General features: G+C 44.8%; 1 long non-coding RNA gene across 2 annotated transcripts; it reads left to right on the top strand.

The window, feature by feature from the left end:
- The first annotated feature begins 18,486 nt into the window (after positions 1 to 18,486).
- Positions 18,487 to 19,671, top strand: LOC138666978 (uncharacterized). 2 transcript variants are annotated; one of them, XR_011318578.1, is made up of 5 exons: positions 18,487 to 18,575; positions 18,670 to 18,734; positions 18,829 to 18,896; positions 19,146 to 19,252; positions 19,368 to 19,671. It is a non-coding gene; the product is annotated as an uncharacterized lncRNA (long non-coding RNA). The 2 variants fall into 2 exon arrangements; XR_011318579.1 differs by lacking the exon at positions 18,829 to 18,896.
- The last annotated feature ends 424 nt before the right edge of the window (positions 19,672 to 20,095 follow it).

The following is a 20,095-nucleotide window of genomic DNA, read 5'->3' as shown; positions in this document are numbered from 1 at the left end:
TTTTTAGGGTTTTGTGTTGACCGCAAAGTTACCTTTCCTATCCTCGCTCTGTTCAGAAAGTCGGGCCTCACTTTGCTTAATCTATATCATCTCTACGTTTGTCTTTTCATCTTAACTCACAGTCATTATATGTGGGGGGCTGCCTTTTCCTTTGGGGTATTTCTCTGAGGCAAGGTAGGCTTGTTTTCTATCTTCAGGCTAGCTAGTTTCTCAGGCTGTGCCGAGTTGCATAGGGAGCGTTAGGCACAATCCACGGCTGCCTCTAGTGTTGTTTGAGAGGATCAGGGATTGCGGTCAACAGAGTTCCCACGTCTCAGAGCTCATTCTATGTTTTTGGGTTATTGTCAGATCACTGTATGTGCTCTGACCTCTATGTCCACTGTGATTCTGAATTACCTGTTCATAACAGATATCCGCTTTCTGGTGTTGCATAATCTGCATGATGTGGTCGTTTTGGGGTTGCCATGGCTACAGGTTCATAATCCAGTATTGGACTGGAAATCTATGTCTGTGTCCAGCTGGGGTTGCCAGGGGGTACATGGTGATGTTCCATTTTTTACTATTTCGTCTTCCACTCCTTCTGAAGTTCCAGAGTTTTTGTCGGATTATCGGGATGTATTTGATGAGCCCAAAGCCAGTGCCCTACCTCCTCATAGGGATTGCGATTGTGCAATTAATTAGATTCCTGGTAGTAAGTTTCCTAAGGGCCGATTGTTCAATTTATCTGTGCCAGAACATGCCGCTATGCGGAGTTATATAAAGGAATCCTTGGAGAAAGGCCATATTCGCCCGTCGTCATCACCGTTAGGAGCAGGGTTCTTTTTTGTGGCCAAGAAGGATGGTTCTTTGAGACCTTGCATTGATTACCGCCTTCTTAATAAAATTACAGTCAAATTTCAGTATCCTTTGTCGTTGCTGTCTGATTTGTTTGCTCGTATTAAAGGGGCTAGTTGGTTCACCAAGATAGATCTTCGAGGGGCGTATAATCTTGTGCGTATTAAACAAGGCGATGAATGGAAAACAGCATTAAATATGCCCGAGGGCCATTTTGAGTACCTGGTTATGCCATTCGGGCTTTCCAATGCTCCATCAGTATTTCAGTCCTTTATGCATGACATCTTCCAAGAGTACCTGGATAAATTCCTGATTGTGTATTTGGATGATATTTTGGTCTTTTCGGATGATTGGGAGTCTCATGTGAAGCAGGTCAGAATGGTGTTCCAGGTCCTTCGTGCGAATTCCTTGTTTGTGAAGGGGTCAAAGTGTCTCTTTGGAGTTCAGAAGGTTTCATTTTTGGGGTTCATTTTTTCCCCTTCTACTATCGAGATGGACCCTGTTAAAGTCCAGGCCATTTACGATTGGACTCAGCCGACATCTGTGAAGAGCCTGCAAAAGTTCCTGGGCTTTGCTAATTTTTATCGGCACTTCATCGCTAATTTTTCTACTGTTGCTAAACCGTTGACTGATTTGACCAAGAAGGGTGCTGATGTGGTCAATTGGTCTTCTGCGGCTGTAGAGGCTTTTCAGGAGTTGAAGCGTCGTTTTTCTTCTGCCCCTGTGTTGTGCCAGCCAGATGTTTCGCTTCCGTTTCAGGTTGAGGTTGATGCTTCTGAGATTGGAGCAGGGGCTGTTTTGTCGCAAAGAAGTTCTGATGGCTCAGTGATGAAGCCATGTGCTTTCTTTTCTAGAAAGTTTTCGCCTGCTGAGCGTAACTATGATGTTGGTAATCGTGAATTGTTGGCCATGAAGTGGGCATTCGAGGAGTGGCGTCATTGGCTGGAAGGAGCCAAGCATCGCGTGCCGTGCCGTGCCGTTAGTTCGGTACGGAGGGTCTTTTTGCCCCCTTTGCGTGGTTTTTAGGGTTTTGTGTTGACCGCAAAGTTACCTTTCCTATCCTCGCTCTGTTCAGAAAGTCGGGCCTCACTTTGCTTAATCTATATCATCTCTACGTTTGTCTTTTCATCTTAACTCACAGTCATTATATGTGGGGGGCTGCCTTTTCCTTTGGGGTATTTCTCTGAGGCAAGGTAGGCTTGTTTTCTATCTTCAGGCTAGCTAGTTTCTCAGGCTGTGCCGAGTTGCATAGGGAGCGTTAGGCACAATCCACGGCTGCCTCTAGTGTTGTTTGAGAGGATCAGGGATTGCGGTCAACAGAGTTCCCACGTCTCAGAGCTCATTCTATGTTTTTGGGTTATTGTCAGATCACTGTATGTGCTCTGACCTCTATGTCCACTGTGATTCTGAATTACCTGTTCATAACAGATATCCGCTTTCTGGTGTTGCATAATCTGCATGATGTGGTCGTTTTGGGGTTGCCATGGCTACAGGTTCATAATCCAGTATTGGACTGGAAATCTATGTCTGTGTCCAGCTGGGGTTGCCAGGGGGTACATGGTGATGTTCCATTTTTTACTATTTCGTCTTCCACTCCTTCTGAAGTTCCAGAGTTTTTGTCGGATTATCGGGATGTATTTGATGAGCCCAAAGCCAGTGCCCTACCTCCTCATAGGGATTGCGATTGTGCAATTAATTAGATTCCTGGTAGTAAGTTTCCTAAGGGCCGATTGTTCAATTTATCTGTGCCAGAACATGCCGCTATGCGGAGTTATATAAAGGAATCCTTGGAGAAAGGCCATATTCGCCCGTCGTCATCGCCGTTAGGAGCAGGGTTCTTTTTTGTGGCCAAGAAGGATGGTTCTTTGAGACCTTGCATTGATTACCGCCTTCTTAATAAAATTACAGTCAAATTTCAGTATCCTTTGTCGTTGCTGTCTGATTTGTTTGCTCGTATTAAAGGGGCTAGTTGGTTCACCAAGATAGATCTTCGAGGGGCGTATAATCTTGTGCGTATTAAACAAGGCGATGAATGGAAAACAGCATTAAATATGCCCGAGGGCCATTTTGAGTACCTGGTTATGCCATTCGGGCTTTCCAATGCTCCATCAGTATTTCAGTCCTTTATGCATGACATCTTCCAAGAGTACCTGGATAAATTCCTGATTGTGTATTTGGATGATATTTTGGTCTTTTCGGATGATTGGGAGTCTCATGTGAAGCAGGTCAGAATGGTGTTCCAGGTCCTTCGTGCGAATTCCTTGTTTGTGAAGGGGTCAAAGTGTCTCTTTGGAGTTCAGAAGGTTTCATTTTTGGGGTTCATTTTTTCCCCTTCTACTATCGAGATGGACCCTGTTAAAGTCCAGGCCATTTACGATTGGACTCAGCCGACATCTGTGAAGAGCCTGCAAAAGTTCCTGGGCTTTGCTAATTTTTATCGGCACTTCATCGCTAATTTTTCTACTGTTGCTAAACCGTTGACTGATTTGACCAAGAAGGGTGCTGATGTGGTCAATTGGTCTTCTGCGGCTGTAGAGGCTTTTCAGGAGTTGAAGCGTCGTTTTTCTTCTGCCCCTGTGTTGTGCCAGCCAGATGTTTCGCTTCCGTTTCAGGTTGAGGTTGATGCTTCTGAGATTGGAGCAGGGGCTGTTTTGTCGCAAAGAAGTTCTGATGGCTCAGTGATGAAGCCATGTGCTTTCTTTTCTAGAAAGTTTTCGCCTGCTGAGCGTAACTATGATGTTGGTAATCGTGAATTGTTGGCCATGAAGTGGGCATTCGAGGAGTGGCGTCATTGGCTGGAAGGAGCCAAGCATCGCGTGGTGGTCTTGACAGATCACAAGAATTTGACTTATCTTGAGTCTGCCAAACGGTTGAATCCGAGACAGGCTCGATGGTCGTTATTTTTCTCCCGTTTTGATTTTGTGGTTTCGTACCTTCCGGGCTCTAAGAATGTGAAGGCTGATGCCCTGTCAAGGAGTTTTGTGCCTGACTCTCCGGGTGTTCCTGAGCCGGCGGGTGTTCTCAAAAAGGGGGTAATTTTGTCTGCCATCTCCCCTGATTTGCGGCGGGTGCTGCAAAAATTTCAGGCTGATAGACCTGACCGTTGCCCAGCGGAGAAACTGTTTGTCCCTGATAGATGGACTAGTAGAGTTATCTCTGAGATTCATTGTTCAGTGTTGGCTGGGCATCCTGGAATCTTTGGTACCAGAGATTTGGTGGCTAGATCCTTCTGGTGGCCGTCTTTGTCGCGGGATGTGCATTCTTTTGTGCAGACCTGTGGGACTTGTGCTCGGGCTAAGCCCTGCTGTTCCCGTGCCAGTGGGTTGCTTTTGCCCTTACCGGTCCCGAAGAGGCCCTGGACGCATTCTCTATGGATTTTATTTTGGATCTCCCCGTCTCTCAAAAGATGTCGGTCATTTGGGTGGTTTGTGATCGCTTTTCTAAGATGGTCCATTTGGTACCTTTGTCTAAATTGCCTTCCTCCTCTGATTTGGTGCCATTATTTTTCCAGCATGTGGTTCGTTTACATGGTATCCCGGAGAACATCATTTCTGACAGAGGTTCCCAGTTTGTTTCAAGGTTTTGGCGATCCTTTTGTGCTAGGATGGGCATTGATTTGTCTTTTTCCTCGGCTTTCCATCCTCAGACAAATGGCCAAACCGAACGAACTAATCAAACTTTGGAAACATATCTGAGATGCTTTGTTTCTGCTGATCAGGATGATTGGGTGTCCTTTTTGCCGTTGGCTGAGTTCGCCCTTAATAATCGGGCCAGCTCGGCTACTTTGGTTTCACCGTTTTTCTGCAACTCTGGTTTCCATCCTCGTTTCTCTTCAGGGCAGGTTGAGTCTTCAGACTGTCCTGGTGTAGATACTGTGTCGTCTCGTTTTGTTCCTATGAAGGTTTCCTCTCCTAAGTTTAAGCCTCGTTTCATTGGTCCGTATAAGATTTCTGAGGTTATCAATCCTGTGTCATTTCGTTTGGCCCTTCCTGCTTCTTTTGCCATCCATAATGTGTTCCATAGGTCGTTATTGCGGAGATACGTGGCGCCTGTGGTTCCATCCGTTGATCCTCCTGCCCCGGTGTTAATTGAGGGGGAGTTGGAGTATGTGGTGGAGAAGATTTTGGATTCTTGTGTTTCGAGACGGAAGCTCCAGTACCTGGTCAAGTGGAAGGGTTATGGTCAGGAAGATAATTCCTGGGTTTTTGCCTCTGATGTTCATGCTGCCGATCTGGTTCGTGCCTTTCATTTGGCTCATCCTGGTCAGCCTGGGGGCTCTGGTGAGGGTTCGGTGACCCCTCCTCAAGGGGGGGTACTGTTGTGAATTCTGTTGTCTGGCTCCCTCCTGTGGTCATGAGTGGTACTTCGGCTGGTTCTGTCCATGGACTTCCTCTGGTGGGTGTTTCTGAGTTTCCTTTCACAGGTGACGAGGTTAATTCGTTAGCTGCTGCTCTATTTAACTCCACTTAGATCTTTGCTCCACGCCACCTGTCAATGTTTCAGTATTGGTCTAGTTCACTCCTGGATCGTTCTTGTGACCTGTCTTCCCATCAGAAGCTAAGTTCCAGCTTGTATTTCTTTGGTTTGCTATTTTTCTGTCCAGCATGCTATTTAATTTGTTGTCTTGCTTGCTGGAAGCTCTGGGACGCAGAGGGAGCGCCTCTGCACCGTGAGTCGGTGCGGAGGGTCTTTTTGCGCCCTCTGCGTGGTCTTTTTGTAGGTGTTTGTGCTGACCGCAAAATAACCTTTCCTATCCTCGGTCTGTTCAGTAAGTCGGGCCTCACTTTGCTTAACCTATTTCATCTCTGTGTTTGTATTTTCATCTTTACTCACAGTCATTATTTGTGGGGGGCTGCCTTTTCCTTTGGGGAATTTCTCTGAGGCAAGGTAGGCTTTATTTTCCTATCTTCAGGGCTAGCTAGTTTCTTAGGCTGTGCCGAGTTGCATAGGGAGCGTTAGGCGCAATCCACGGCTATTTCTAGTGTGGTTGATAGGTTTAAGGATTGCGGTCAGCAGAGTTCCCACGTCCCAGAGCTCGTCCTTTATTATCAGTAACTATCAGGTCATTCCATGCGCTCTTAACCACCAGGTCCATTATTGTCCTGACCACCAGGTCATAACAGCCTGAAGGCCATTTTGAATACCTTGTGATGCCATTCGGACTCTCTAATGCTCCATCTGTGTTCCAATCCTTCATGCATGATAGCTTTCGGAGTTATCTTGATAAATTCATGGTTGTATATTTGGATGATATTTTGATTTTTTTCCAATGATTGGGAGTCTCATGTGAAGCAGGTCAGGATGGTATTTCAGATCCTCCGTAATAATGCTTTATTTGCGAAGGAGTCAAAGTGCCTCTTTGGAGTGCAGAAGGTTTCTTTTTTGGGCTTCATTTTTTCTCCCGCATCTATAGAAATGGATCCAGTTAAGGTTCAGGCCGTTCATGATTGGATTCAGCCCACATCTGTGAAGAGCCTTCAGAAATTCTTGGGCTTTGCTAATTTTTATCGTCGTTTCATTGCCAACTTCTCCAGTGTGGTTAAACCTCTGACCGATTTGACGAGGAAAGGCGCTGATGTGACGAATTGGTCCTCTGCGGCTGTTTCTGCCTTTCAGGAGCTTAAACACCAATTTACTTCTGCCCCTGTGTTGCCCCTCAAGCTGGATGTTTCTCCTCCATTTCAGGTTGAGGTTGATGCGTCTGAGATTGGGGCAGGGGCCGTTTTGTCTCAGAGGAATTCTGATGGTTCCTTGATGAAACCGTGTGCCTTCTTTTCTCGGAAGTTTTCGCCTGCGGAACGCAATTATGATGTCGGCAATCGGGAGTAGTTGGCTATGAAGTGGGCATTTGAGGAGTGGCGACATTGGCTTGAGGGGGCCAAGCACCGTATTGTGGTCCTGACCGATCATAAGAATCTGATTTACCTCGAGTCTGCCAAACGGCTGAATCCTAGACAGGCTCGATGGTCCCTGTTTTTCTCCCGTTTTGATTTTGTGGTCTCGTACATTCCTGGTACTAAGAATGTTAAGGTGGATGCCCTTTCTAGGAGTTTTTTTCCTGATTCCCCTGGGGTTCTTGAGCCGGTCGGCATTCTGAAGGAAGGGGTGATTCTTTCTGCCATCTCCCCTGATTTACGACGGGTTCTTCAGGAGTTTCAGGCTGATAAACCTGACCGCTGTCCAGTGGGGAAACTGTTTGTTCCTGATAGATGGAATAGTAAAGTGATTTCTGAGGTTCATTGTTCTGTGTTGGCTGGCTATCCTGGGATTTTTGGTACCAGAGATTTGGTTGGTAGGTCCTTTTGGTGGCCTTCTTTGTCGCGGGATGTGCGTTCTTTTGTGCAGTCCTGTGGGATTTGTGCGCGGGCTAAGCCTTGCTGTTCCCGCGCTAGTGGGTTGCTTTTGCCTTTGCCGGTCCCTGAGAGACCTTGGACGCATATTTCTATGGATTTTATTTCAGATCTTCCGGTTTCCCAGAGGATGTCGGTTATCTGGGTGGTTTGTGACCTGTTTTCTAAGATGGTTCATTTGGTACCTTTGCCTAAATTGCCTTCCTCTTCTGATTTGGTTCCGTTGTTTTTTCAGCATGTGGTTCGTTTGCATGGCATTCCGGAGAATATTGTGTCCGATAGAGGTTCCCAGTTTGTTTCTAGGTTTTGGCGGGCCTTTTGTGCTAGGCTGGGCATTGATTTGTCTTTTTCTTCCGCATTTCATCCTCAGACAAATGGCCAGACCGAGCGAACTAATAAGACTTTGGAAACTTATTTGAGATGCTTTGTGTCTGCTGATCAGGATGATTGGGTGGCTTTCTTGCCATTGGCCGAGTTTGCCCTTAATAATCGGGCTAGTTCTGCTACCTTGGTTTCGCCATTTTTTTGTAATTTTGGTTTTCATCCTCGTTTTTCTTCAGGGCAGGTTGAGCCTTCTGATTGTCCTGGTGTGGATTCTGTGGTTGACAGGCTGCAGCAGATTTGGGCTCATGTGGTGGACAATTTGGTGTTGTCTCAGGAGGAGGCTCAACGTTTTGCTAACCATCGTCGGTGTGTTGGTTCCCGGCTTTGGGTTGGGGATTTGGTCTGGTTGTCTTCCCGTCATGTTCCTATGAAGGTTTCTTCCCCTAAGTTCAAGCCTTGGTTTATTGGTCCTTATAGGATTTCTGAGATTATCAATCCAGTGTCTTTTCGTTTGGCCCTTCCAGCCTCTTTTTCCATCCATAATGTGTTCCATAGATCTTTGTTGCGGAAGTATGTAGTGCCCGTTGTTCCCTCTGTTGATCCTCCGGCCCCGGTGTTGATTGATGGGGAGTTGGAGTATGTGGTTGAGAAGATTTTGGATTCTCGTTTTTCGAGGCGGAGGCTTCAGTATCTGGTCAAATGGAAGGGTTATGGCCAGGAGGATAATTCTTGGGTTGTTGCCTCCGATGTTCATGCTGATGATTTGGTTCGTGCCTTTCATTTGGCTCGTCCTGATCGGCCTGGGGGCTCTGGTGAGGGTTCGGTGACCCCTCCTCAAGGGGGGTACTGTTGTGAATTCTGCTCTTGGGCTCCCTCCGGTGGTTATGAGTGGTAGTGCTGCGGTAGTTGGATCGCAGCATTTATCAGGTGTATCTATTTTTTGCAATTTGGGCTGGGTTATATAGCCTTGCTTGATCCTTTAGTCAGTGCCAGTTGTCCATTGTTTTTGGAGGATTCACATCCCTTCTGGTCTCTCCTGTTTGCTGTGCTTTTCTTCAAAGATAAGTCCTGGCTTTGTTTTTGCTGTCCACCTGCTGTGGACCTTATAGTTCTGTGCATTTTCATGTTTTTGTCTTGTCCAGCTTAGTCTGTGAAGGATTTTTTGCAGCCTAGCTATTTCTCTGGAGATGCAGATATACCCTCCATGTCTTTAGTCAGATGTGGTGTTTTGTATTTTCTGTGGTGGGTATTTTCTAGTGTTTTAATACTGACCGCATAGTACTCTGTTCTATTCTTTCATTTTAGCTAGTAAGGCCTCCTATGCTAAATCCTGATTTCATTTCTGCGTATGTTATTTCCCTCTCCTCTCACAGTCAATATTTGTGGGGGGCTGTCTTTCCTTTGGGGATTTTCTCTGAGGCAAGATAGGTTTCCTGTTTCTGTCTTTAGGGGTAATTATTTCTTAGGCTGTGTCAAGGGGTCTAGGGAGTGTTAGGTACCCCCCACGGCTACTTCTAGTTGCGCTGTTAAGTTCAGGGTTTGCGGTCAGTACAGGTTCCACCTTCTCCAGAGTACGTCTCATGCTGCTCCAAGGCCACCAGATCATAACAGTACAACTGGCCAACAATGAGTTAATTGCATCTCAGAAGAAGGGAGGAAAGATTTTGAGCCATTTTTTTTTCCTTAGCCTGTTTGGTCTGTTCCTCCCTCTTCATCTCTGGGTGGCTGCGGAACCTAGTAATAACATGAGTGTTCAGGAGTTAGTTTCTCGTGTGGATCAGCTTGCTGCTAGGGTACAGGGTATTTCAGATTATATTGTACAGACTCCTGCCTTGGAACCTAGGATTCCCACTCCTGATTTATTCTTTGGTGACAGATCCAAATTTTTGAGTTTCCTGTTTCTGTCTTTAGGGGTAGTTATTTCTTAGGCTGTGTCGAGGGGTCTAGGGAGTGTTAGGTACCCCCTACGGCTACTTCTAGTTGCGCTGTTAAGTTCAGGGTTTGCGGTCAGTACAGGTTCCACCTTCTCCAGAGTACGTCTCATGCTGCTCCAAGGCCACCAGATCATAACAGGCAACAACCCAGCAACAGGATCTCTACCTCAGCCTTTGTGCAAGGAGGAATAGGAGGAGCACTGCCAGAGTCCTGCAAAATGACCTCCAGCAGGCCATAAATGTGCATGTGTCTGCACAAATGGTTAGAAACCAACTCCATGAGGATGGCCTGAGTGCCCGACGTCCACAGATGGGGGTTGTGCTCACAGCCCAACACCGTGCAGGACGCTTCGCATTTGCCACAGAACTCCAGGATTGGCAAGTTCACCACTGGCACCCTGTGCTCTTCACAGATGAAAGCAAGTTCACACTGAGCAAATGTGACAGACGTGATAGTCTGGAGACGCCATGGAGAGCAATCTGCTGCCTGCAACATCCTTCAGCATGACTGGTTTGGCAGTGGGTCAGTAATGGTGTGGGGTGGCATTTCTCTGGAGGGCCGCACAGCCCTCCATGTGCTCGCCAGAGGTAGCCTGACTGCCATTAGGTACCGAGATGAGATATTCAGACCCCTTGTGAGACCATATGCTGGTGCAGTTGGCCCTGTGTTCCTCCTAATGCAGGAAAATGCCAGACCTCAAGTGGCTGCAGTGTGTCAGCAGTTCCTGCAAGATGAAGGCATTGAAGCTATGGACTGGCCTGCCCGTTTCCCAGACCTGAATCCGATTGAACACATCTGGGACATCATGTCTAGCACCATCCACCAACGTCACTTTGCACCACAGACTGTCCTGGAGTTGGTGGATGCATTAGTCCAGGTCTGGGAGGAGATCCCTCAAGAGACCATCCTCCGCCTCATCAGGGAGGTCATACAGGCACGTGAAGGCCACACACACTACTGATTACAATTTCCTTGTTTTGAGGCATTTCCACTGAAGTTGGATCAGCCTGTAATTTGATTTTCCACTTTGATTTTGAGTATCGTTCCAAATCCAGGCCTCCGTGAGATATTAATTTTGATTTACATTGATATTTTTTATGTTTTATTGTTCTAAACGCTTTCAACTATTAATAGCAAAACCATGAAGCACCAAGGTAATTAGTGATGAAGAGCTATTACCATTAGCTCTCCCTACACGCCCATCAGGCGCTAGCCAACCAGGATTGCTCTAAACAAGGATTAGTACAAAAAAACGGAGCATACACATCCATAACACCATAGTTATTAAAAAGGTATAATGTTTATTAAATAATCTCATCAAAGGTAACAACAGTAATAACATCAATATTAGCATCAGAGAAACATATCTAATGCTGACAATGCCGTGAGTGCTGTAAGCACCCCGCACATACAGGAAGGTAATAAAATAGGAGACGTGGTGGTAGCCAAAACACAAGGAGGAATGGACACTGTCTCACATGTCACACTAGCACTCTTAAGTCATTACCCATTACATTCAGGGTCCCACCGGTCTCTCCTTAATCTAACCAGCACAACAGCACGGTGCCTATAGTGCACCATATATTAGATCCGGCTTACCCATAATGATTTTGCTAGGAAAGGTGTCCCCTCCTGGTGTGGCTCCCCTGGACGCGCGTTTCGCATATATCGCTTTCTCAACAGGGTTAAACTATATCCAGTCTCGTGCAGCTTAAATATGATTAAAAACGGAAGTGGGGCCGGGTCGGCGGCGCATGCGCGGTGGCGCCGGAGGCGTGTCGCAGCCTAGGTCATCACAGCAGGGCAGGCGTGGGGCGGAAGTCCGCCCATTGACATCATGTGACGCGCGCCCTGCTAAACCAGACAACCCCAGCTGCAGCCAAAAAAACCCGACGGCAGCGGGCATGCGCACACCCGGCGGCCATTTTCAAGAAGACCGCGGCCGCAGCCATTAAATTGGAGATCATGGGACTGCATACTCAAACCCCCACGTAAGGTGAGGGCACTAGTGAATAAATAGCACTAATATAGTGCGGAAAGTGAGAGTGTACAAGGGGAATAACATACAATACCAACAACGTTAGAATTAAGGTAATATCATATACCCAATTTAAACAGAGATATATTGAAAGTGCCGATCCATGTTTAAGTTTTGGAAAATACCAACAATATTACAAAAAAGTGATTGATTTTTTGGATATCAATGTACATGTTGCTGAGGATGGTTCAATTGAGACGGATCTTTTTCGGAAGGAAACATCCGTCAATTCATTGTGACATGCATCCTCGGCACACAACTACTCTGTTATCAAAGCCATCCCAGTTGGCCAGTTCTTGAGGAACAGACGGGTATGCTCCACGGAGGCCCAGATAGGGATTGCATACATTAGTTAGGACTGCTCTGATAAGGGTATACCGTGAAGATTGGTAGAGCAGCTTAGTATACATTTTTTGCAAAAAACGTATCAACCAAATACCCTGTTTTTTATATCTTTTACTAGCACTTGCGGATTACTGCAACATTTTTTCAAACTGAGTGTTTTTGGTTTTACTATTCTCTTTTGTGTCTTCAGGTTTCTTGGTGGTGTGTGAACATGATCATACAGACTTGTTCACTGTGCAAGTAGCCCATGTGTTCCTGTTTCCATAATTGTTCTCTTGTGTCTACAAGACTGGGGAGTTCCACCACTCCTCTTGGGCTATCTGCACAAAAGCTGTTCTACCCTGTATGCACACATGGATTTTTCCTCTCTGAACCCTGTTCACACAGGTTATATACAGATGATCAGGTTTTTAAATACATCAGATAGGGATTGCATACATTAGTTAGGACTGCTCTGATAAGGGTATACCGTGAAGATTGGTAGAGCAGCTTAGTATACATTTTTTGCAAAAAACGTATCAACCAAATACCCTGTTTTTTACATCTTTTACTAGCACTTGCGGATTACTGCAACATTTTTTCAAACTGAGTGTTTTTGGTTTTACTATTCTCTTTTGTGTCTTCAGGTTTCTTGGTGGTGTGTGAACATGATCATACAGACTTGTTCACTGTGCAAGTAGCCCATGTGTTCCTGTTTCCATAATTGTTCTCTTGTGTCTACAAGACTGGGGAGTTCCACCACTCCTCTTGGGCTATCTGCACAAAAGCTGTTCTACCCTGTATGCACACATGGATTTTTCCTCTCTGAACCCTGTTCACACAGGTTATATACAGATGATCAGGTTTTTAAATACATCAGATCGGGATTGCATACATTAGTTAGGACTGCTCTGATAAGGGTATACCGTGAAGATTGGTAGAGCAGCTTAGTATACATTTTTTGCAAAAAACGTATCAACCAAATACCCTGTTTTTTATATCTTTTACTAGCACTTGCGGATTACTGCAACATTTTTTCAAACTGAGTGTTTTTGGTTTTACTATTCTCTTTTGTGTCTTCAGGTTTCTTGGTGGTGTGTGAACATGATCATACAGACTTGTTCACTGTGCAAGTAGCCCATGTGTTCCTGTTTCCATAATTGTTCTCTTGTGTCTACAAGACTGGGGAGTTCCACCACTCCTCTTGGGCTATCTGCACAAAAGCTGTTCTACCCTGTATGCACACATGGATTTTTCCTCTCTGAACCCTGTTCACACAGGTTATATACAGATGATCAGGTTTTTAAATACATCAGATAGGGATTGCATACATTAGTTAGGACTGCTCTGATAAGGGTATACCGTGAAGATTGGTAGAGCAGCTTAGTATACATTTTTTGCAAAAAACGTATCAACCAAATACCCTGTTTTTTACATCTTTTACTAGCACTTGCGGATTACTGCAACATTTTTTCAAACTGAGTGTTTTTGGTTTTACTATTTTCTTTTGTGTCTTCAGGTTTCTTGGTGGTGTGTGAACATGATCATACAGACTTGTTCACTGTGCAAGTAGCCCATGTGTTCCTGTTTCCATAATTGTTCTCTTGTGTCTACAAGACTGGGGAGTTCCACCACTCCTCTTGGGCTATCTGCACAAAAGCTGTTCTACCCTGTATGCACACATGGATTTTTCCTCTCTGAACCCTGTTCACACAGGTTATATACAGATGATCAGGTTTTTAAATACATCAGATAGGGATTGCATACATTAGTTAGGACTGCTCTGATAAGGGTATACCGTGAAGATTGGTGGAGCAGCTTAGTATACATTTTTTGCAAAAAACGTATCAACCAAATACCCTGTTTTTTACATCTTTTACTAGCACTTGCGGATTACTGCAACATTTTTTCAAACTGAGTGTTTTTGGTTTTACTATTCTCTTTTGTGTCTTCAGGTTTCTTGGTGGTGTGTGAACATGATCATACAGACTTGTTCACTGTGCAAGTAGCCCATGTGTTCCTGTTTCCATAATTGTTCTCTTGTGTCTACAAGACTGGGGAGTTCCACCACTCCTCTTGGGCTATCTGCACAAAAGCTGTTCTACCCTGTATGCACACATGGATTTTTCCTCTCTGAACCCTGTTCACACAGGTTATATACAGATGATCAGGTTTTTAAATACATCAGATAGGGATTGCATACATTAGTTAGGACTGCTCTGATAAGGGTATACCGTGAAGATTGGTAGAGCAGCTTAGTATACATTTTTTGCAAAAAACGTATCAACCAAATACCCTGTTTTTTACATCTTTTACTAGCACTTGCGGATTACTGCAACATTTTTTCAAACTGAGTGTTTTTGGTTTTACTATTCTCTTTTGTGTCTTCAGGTTTCTTGGTGGTGTGTGAACATGATCATACAGACTTGTTCACTGTGCAAGTAGCCCATGTGTTCCTGTTTCCATAATTGTTCTCTTGTGTCTACAAGACTAGGGAGTTCCACCACTCCTCTTGGGCTATCTGCACAAAAGCTGTTCTACCCTGTATGCACACATGGATTTTTCCTCTCTGAACCCTGTTCACACAGGTTATATACAGATGATCAGGTTTTTAAATACATCAGATAGGGATTGCATACATTAGTTAGGACTGCTCTGATAAGGGTATACCGTGAAGATTGGTAGAGCAGCTTAGTATACATTTTTTGCAAAAAACGTATCAACCAAATACCCTGTTTTTTACATCTTTTACTAGCACTTGCGGATTACTGCAACATTTTTTCAAACTGAGTGTTTTTGGTTTTACTATTCTCTTTTGTGTCTTCACATCCATAACACCATAGTTATTAAAAAGGTATAATGTTTATTAAATAATCTCATCAAAGGTAACAACAGTAATAACATCAATATTAGCATCAGAGAAACATATCTAATGCTGACAATGCCGTGAGTGCTGTAAGCACCCCGCACATACAGGAAGGTAATAAAATAGGAGACGTGGTGGTAGCCAAAACACAAGGAGGAATGGACACTGTCTCACATGTCACACTAGCACTCTTAAGTCATTACCCATTACATTCAGGGTCCCACCGGTCTCTCCTTAATCTAACCAGCACAACAGCACGGTGCCTATAGTGCACCATATATTAGATCCGGCTTACCCATAATGATTTTGCTAGGAAAGGTGTCCCCTCCTGGTGTGGCTCCCCTGGACGCGCATTTCGCATATATCGCTTTCTCAACAGGGTTAAACTATATCCAGTCTCGTGCAGCTTAAATATGATTAAAAACGGAAGTGGGGCCGGGTCGGCGGCGCATGCGCGGTGGCGCCGGAGGCATGTCGCAGCCTAGGTCATCACAGCAGGGCAGGCGTGGGGCGGAAGTCCGCCCATTGACATCATGTGACGCGCGCCCTGCTAAACCAGACAACCCCAGCTGCAGACAAAAAAACCCGACGGCAGCGGGCATGCGCACACCCGGCGGCCATTTTCAAGAAGACCGCGGCCGCAGCCATTAAATTGGAGATCATGGGACTGCATACTCAAACCCCCACGTAAGGTGAGGGCACTAGTGAATAAATAGCACTAATATAGTGCGGAAAGTGAGAGTGTACAAGGGGAATAACATACAATACCAACAACGTTAGAATTAAGGTAATATCATATACCCAATTTAAACAGAGATATATTGAAAGTGCCGATCCATGTTTAAGTTTTGGAAAATACCAACAATATTACAAAAAAGTGATTGATTTTTTGGATATCAATGTACATGTTGCTGAGGATGGTTCAATTGAGACGGATCTTTTTCGGAAGGAAACATCCGTCAATTCATTGTGACATGCATCCTCGGCACACAACTACTCTGTTATCAAAGCCATCCCAGTTGGCCAGTTCTTGAGGAACAGACGGGTATGCTCCACGGAGGCCCGCTTCGAGAGACAGTCCGCCATCCTATCGGAACGTTTCTGGGCACGAGGGTACAGTCGTCGGAGTATCAGGGCAGGGTATGGAAGGGCAAGATCTACACGGAGGGAGGACTTGTTGTTACAAGGGAAAAGGTCCAGGGTAGATGAGGGGTCTGAGGTCAGATTCATCTCTACCTCGAACTGTCAATGGAACCGCATCCGGGAGATATTTAATAGGCATTGGCCCGTATTACATACGGATGCCATATTGGCCTCACATTTGACCAAATTTCCTTTAATGACTCAACGTAGGAGTAAGAACTTAAAGGATAACTTGGTGAGGAACCGGGGCTTGGGCCTTCGTTCCCCAAGCTCTTTTATGCCTCCCAAAAATAGTCCACCTATCGAGACTTTTATCTCGCTGGTGGAAAGGAACATTGATGCCTTCCACCGCGATTTACACTTGGGCAAATTCCACTCTCACACTAACTTATTGCCATCCGAGAAACTGGCCCTTGATCAGTTATCTGCTGATAAAACACTTGTGGTTAAACCCGCTGATAAGGGTGGGGCAATAGTGATCATGGATCGGGCTGACTATATGGAAGAGGCTTACAGGCAATTGAATGACTCTGATATATACAGAGTAACCTCACAAAATCCTCTCAATAATATTGCCCAGAAAATCAAGACCCTACTTGAGTTCCATGAACAGGAGGGCACTATTGACAATAAGCTCAGGAGTTTCCTTATCAAAACTGATCCCATAACTCCTATTTTCTATCTTCTGCCCAAAATCCATAAACGCCTGTTCAAACCTCCTGGACGTCCTATAGTGTCCCTTACTGACTCCATTCCATCCAATCCTGCTATAGTGTTGGAAAAGATTCTTACGCCTTTGGTCAAATCTACCAGCTCTTTTATCCTTGACACTAATGATTTCCTGGGACTCATTAGGGCACTGGGCGCTATCCCCTCCTCCTCCTTGTTGGTCACCTGGGACGTGAGCAGCCTTTACACGTCCATAACACATGAGAAAGGCATATTAGCTGTAGACAGACTCCTCAATGAAGCAGGCACCCACATAAAGATACGTCGCTTTTGCACGGACCTTTTAAACTTAGTTCTCAGGGAGAACTACTTTATGTTTGAGGACACCTTCTTTATTCAACAACAGGGCACCGCTATGGGCTCGCACGTAGCGCCCCCGTATGCTATTGCGTATATGTCATCCTTCGAGCAAGATTTTGTATACACCCATCCTCTATTTCAAACCCACTCGCGCTTATGGCGCCGCTACATAGATGACATATTCTGCATCTGGGATGGCCCTATTGACTCACTTATCTCTTTTGACCAACACCTTAACAACGTGTGGCCAGAATTAAAATTCACTTTGCAACATAACATGGATCGGATAAGCTTTCTGGACACCCTTATCTGTAAAAACGATCATGGTGAGTTATCTATTGACCTATTCCTAAAACCCACTGACAGGAACAGTCTCCTGCATTACAATAGTTGCCACCCCCCCTCCATTAAAAATGCGATCCCGAAATCACAATTCCAACGGATACACAGGATAGTTTCGGATGAAACCACCAGAAACACTAGACTAAACGAGATGCAACAAAATTTTTTAACCGTGGTTATCCACAAAAGACACTACTTCTAGCTAGACAGACTGGTGTTACCAACAGGTCTAACGACAATAATAAACGTATCCCCTTTGTCAGCACTTTTCATCCGTTTTCCAATATAGTACAATCTACCATTAGACGCCATTGGGGTTTATTGCAGAAAAGTTATCCGACTATCCCTGAGTTTAAGTTACCCTTTTTATCCTGTTTTCGCAGGGCAAAAAACTTACGGGACAAACTAGTGAAGGCGCATGTGGGTTCCAGGAGCACCATATCCAGACAAACTTTTTTTACAGACACAAAAGCGGGGTACATTCCCCTGTCTTGGCTGCCTCCAATGTAATAACGTTCAAAAAGGTTCCAAAGTGTTCCATCCACACACGGGTCAGGGCATCCCGATTAGGGGCTATTATACATGCGACTCCTCATACGTAGTATACCTCATTAAATGCCCCTGCGGGCTTGCCTATGTTGGGGAAACCACCCAACCCATTAGGGACAGGGTCTCACAGCATAAATCCACTATTCGCTGCAATAAAAACCATCTGCCCCTTCCATATCACTTCCATCAAAAGAACCATAATATCGCGCAACTTAGGTTCCAGGTTCTGGAACAAATTGAACCAAATAGGAGAGGTCTTAATAGGATTAAAATCCTCAAAAAAAGAGAGGCTTTCTGGATTTTTACCCTCCAGACCCTAGAGCCTAAAGGTCTTAATAGGGAATATGACGTATCGGCCCTTTTGTAAATTATTGTACATTGTTGTTGTATTTTGTATATTATGTATATACTAATTTTTTCTTTTCTTCTTTCCTCTAGAATCGCTAGATTGCACTACGTTCACTATACTGGGCACCGTTTATACCCTGCACGGTATGACATCACAATCTTCCCCTGTTCTATTATGGGTCCTGTTTCCTTTCTTTTTTTTTTTTTTTTTTTTTTTCTTCTCTTCTCTTACACTGCCTCATTCGCACACTTATTGTATGGTCAGGCACTTTTGCCTGCGGTCACATGACCGCTCCCAGCGTCCTGTACACTTAGGGACTCTTTCCCCTCTCTGCCCTCCCCTTCCCACTAGCGCTGTCTGTGCATGCACCTTCTGTGGGTGGTCACATGACCATGATTACGTCATGAGTCACCGGGACTTATACCCGGAAGTGCCGCCTCTCCTGCAGCATTGCTCCTCTCTGCCCTGCTCCACTGAGCGCTTAGGATCCAGGTATGTCGGCGGTTACTGCGCCTCTCCCCTCCTTTATTTACTGTTCTCTGCCCCATTGTGTATTTCCTGACCTGGTCACATTCACTCCTCACAGCGCCGCTACTCCCCTCAGGCTCTGTGCCTTTTCATGACGCGGCATTCTCCATTGTGATCCTTCAGGTACATACACTCACTGCTTATCTGGCTCTCCATTAGTATTCATTATGTGTGGTGTCCCTGTTAACCCTTTCCCCTCGGCTTTGGCTTTTTGCAGCATACTGCAGCTCTTGGATTTTCTGTTCTTGCTAACGCTCATCCAGGCTTTTTGGCTTCCTCATCCAGGTAGTATGTTGCTCCCACTTACTCCATTACTCTACCTCTCTTCTGTGTGTAGCTCCAGACGTTCATTTTCCGTTAGGCATCATTTACATCATTCTCCTTTTCCACTTTTCTCTTTCAGGACCCATGTTACCTACGTTTTTTGTTCTCTCTTCCTCATTCATTTTCTTCTTTTTTTTTTTTTTTTCCCTGTTTTCTGGGATGCCCAGTTACATTTATGTGCACAGACTCACGTATCCCTTATTCTTCTAGGTCCTCACGTTAGACCATCCACTATGCTATTCCATATAGCTTCACTGGAGGCGTATTCTGTATCTCATGTCTGCGTTTCTAGTATCTGTAGAGTGCATTTCTGCTATGTATCCTTTTGTTTACTCTCCTCACTGAGCTAGACCCTCTCGGCCTGAGGTCGCACTATTACCAGCGTCCTTCCATCTCCAGCACTATTGTTACTTCCCTTATCCAGCATCTCAGCACGGACTATATCTCCACCTCGCACGGAGCACCTATTGTTCTGGATAGACTCATCTCTCTGGCACATGTCTCCCTGAACCAGATGGAGCATCACGTAGATTTTCGTTTTTTCACCATTAGATCTCTTTTTCGTGTTTTGCATTATATGACGTATATTTCCGCATCATGTGACACTGTATTCATTTATATGTTTCATAGTCAATGTCAAAGAAACGCTCTGACGAAGGTCCGGTGTGGACCGAAAACGTTTAGCACTTTTGTTTGTCTGGATGCATCAATAAACTAAGAAGCTTTTCTTCTCAAATTGAGTGCCAAGTTTTATTCATCTGTTATACAATACCAACAACGTTAGAATTAAGGTAATATCATATACCCAATTTAAACAGAGATATATTGAAAGTGCCGATCCATGTTTAAGTTTTGGAAAATACCAACAATATTACAAAAAAGTGAATAGAAAGTGCACGTGGGAAATATTAGGACAACATAATGAATATTGAATATAGAGACAGACAAAAATCCCCACTCTTCTTATATTCTCTATTCCTTTTTTCTTTTTTTCTTTTTTCCCCCCCTTTTTTCTTTTTTTCTCATTTTTCTCTTTCTTTTTCTTAATTCCCATTACGTGTTACTCTTCATTACGTAAATACGTGATGATACAGGTGCATGGGGGAAGAGATGCAGTACGACCCAACAATCGTCTATGGTCGCGGTCATATCTATAGGAT

This window comes from Ranitomeya imitator, chromosome 2 (genome assembly GCF_032444005.1).
Source record: "Ranitomeya imitator isolate aRanImi1 chromosome 2, aRanImi1.pri, whole genome shotgun sequence".
NCBI lineage: Eukaryota > Metazoa > Chordata > Amphibia > Anura > Dendrobatidae > Ranitomeya > Ranitomeya imitator.
This window is presented reverse-complemented; position numbering and strand designations above follow the sequence as displayed.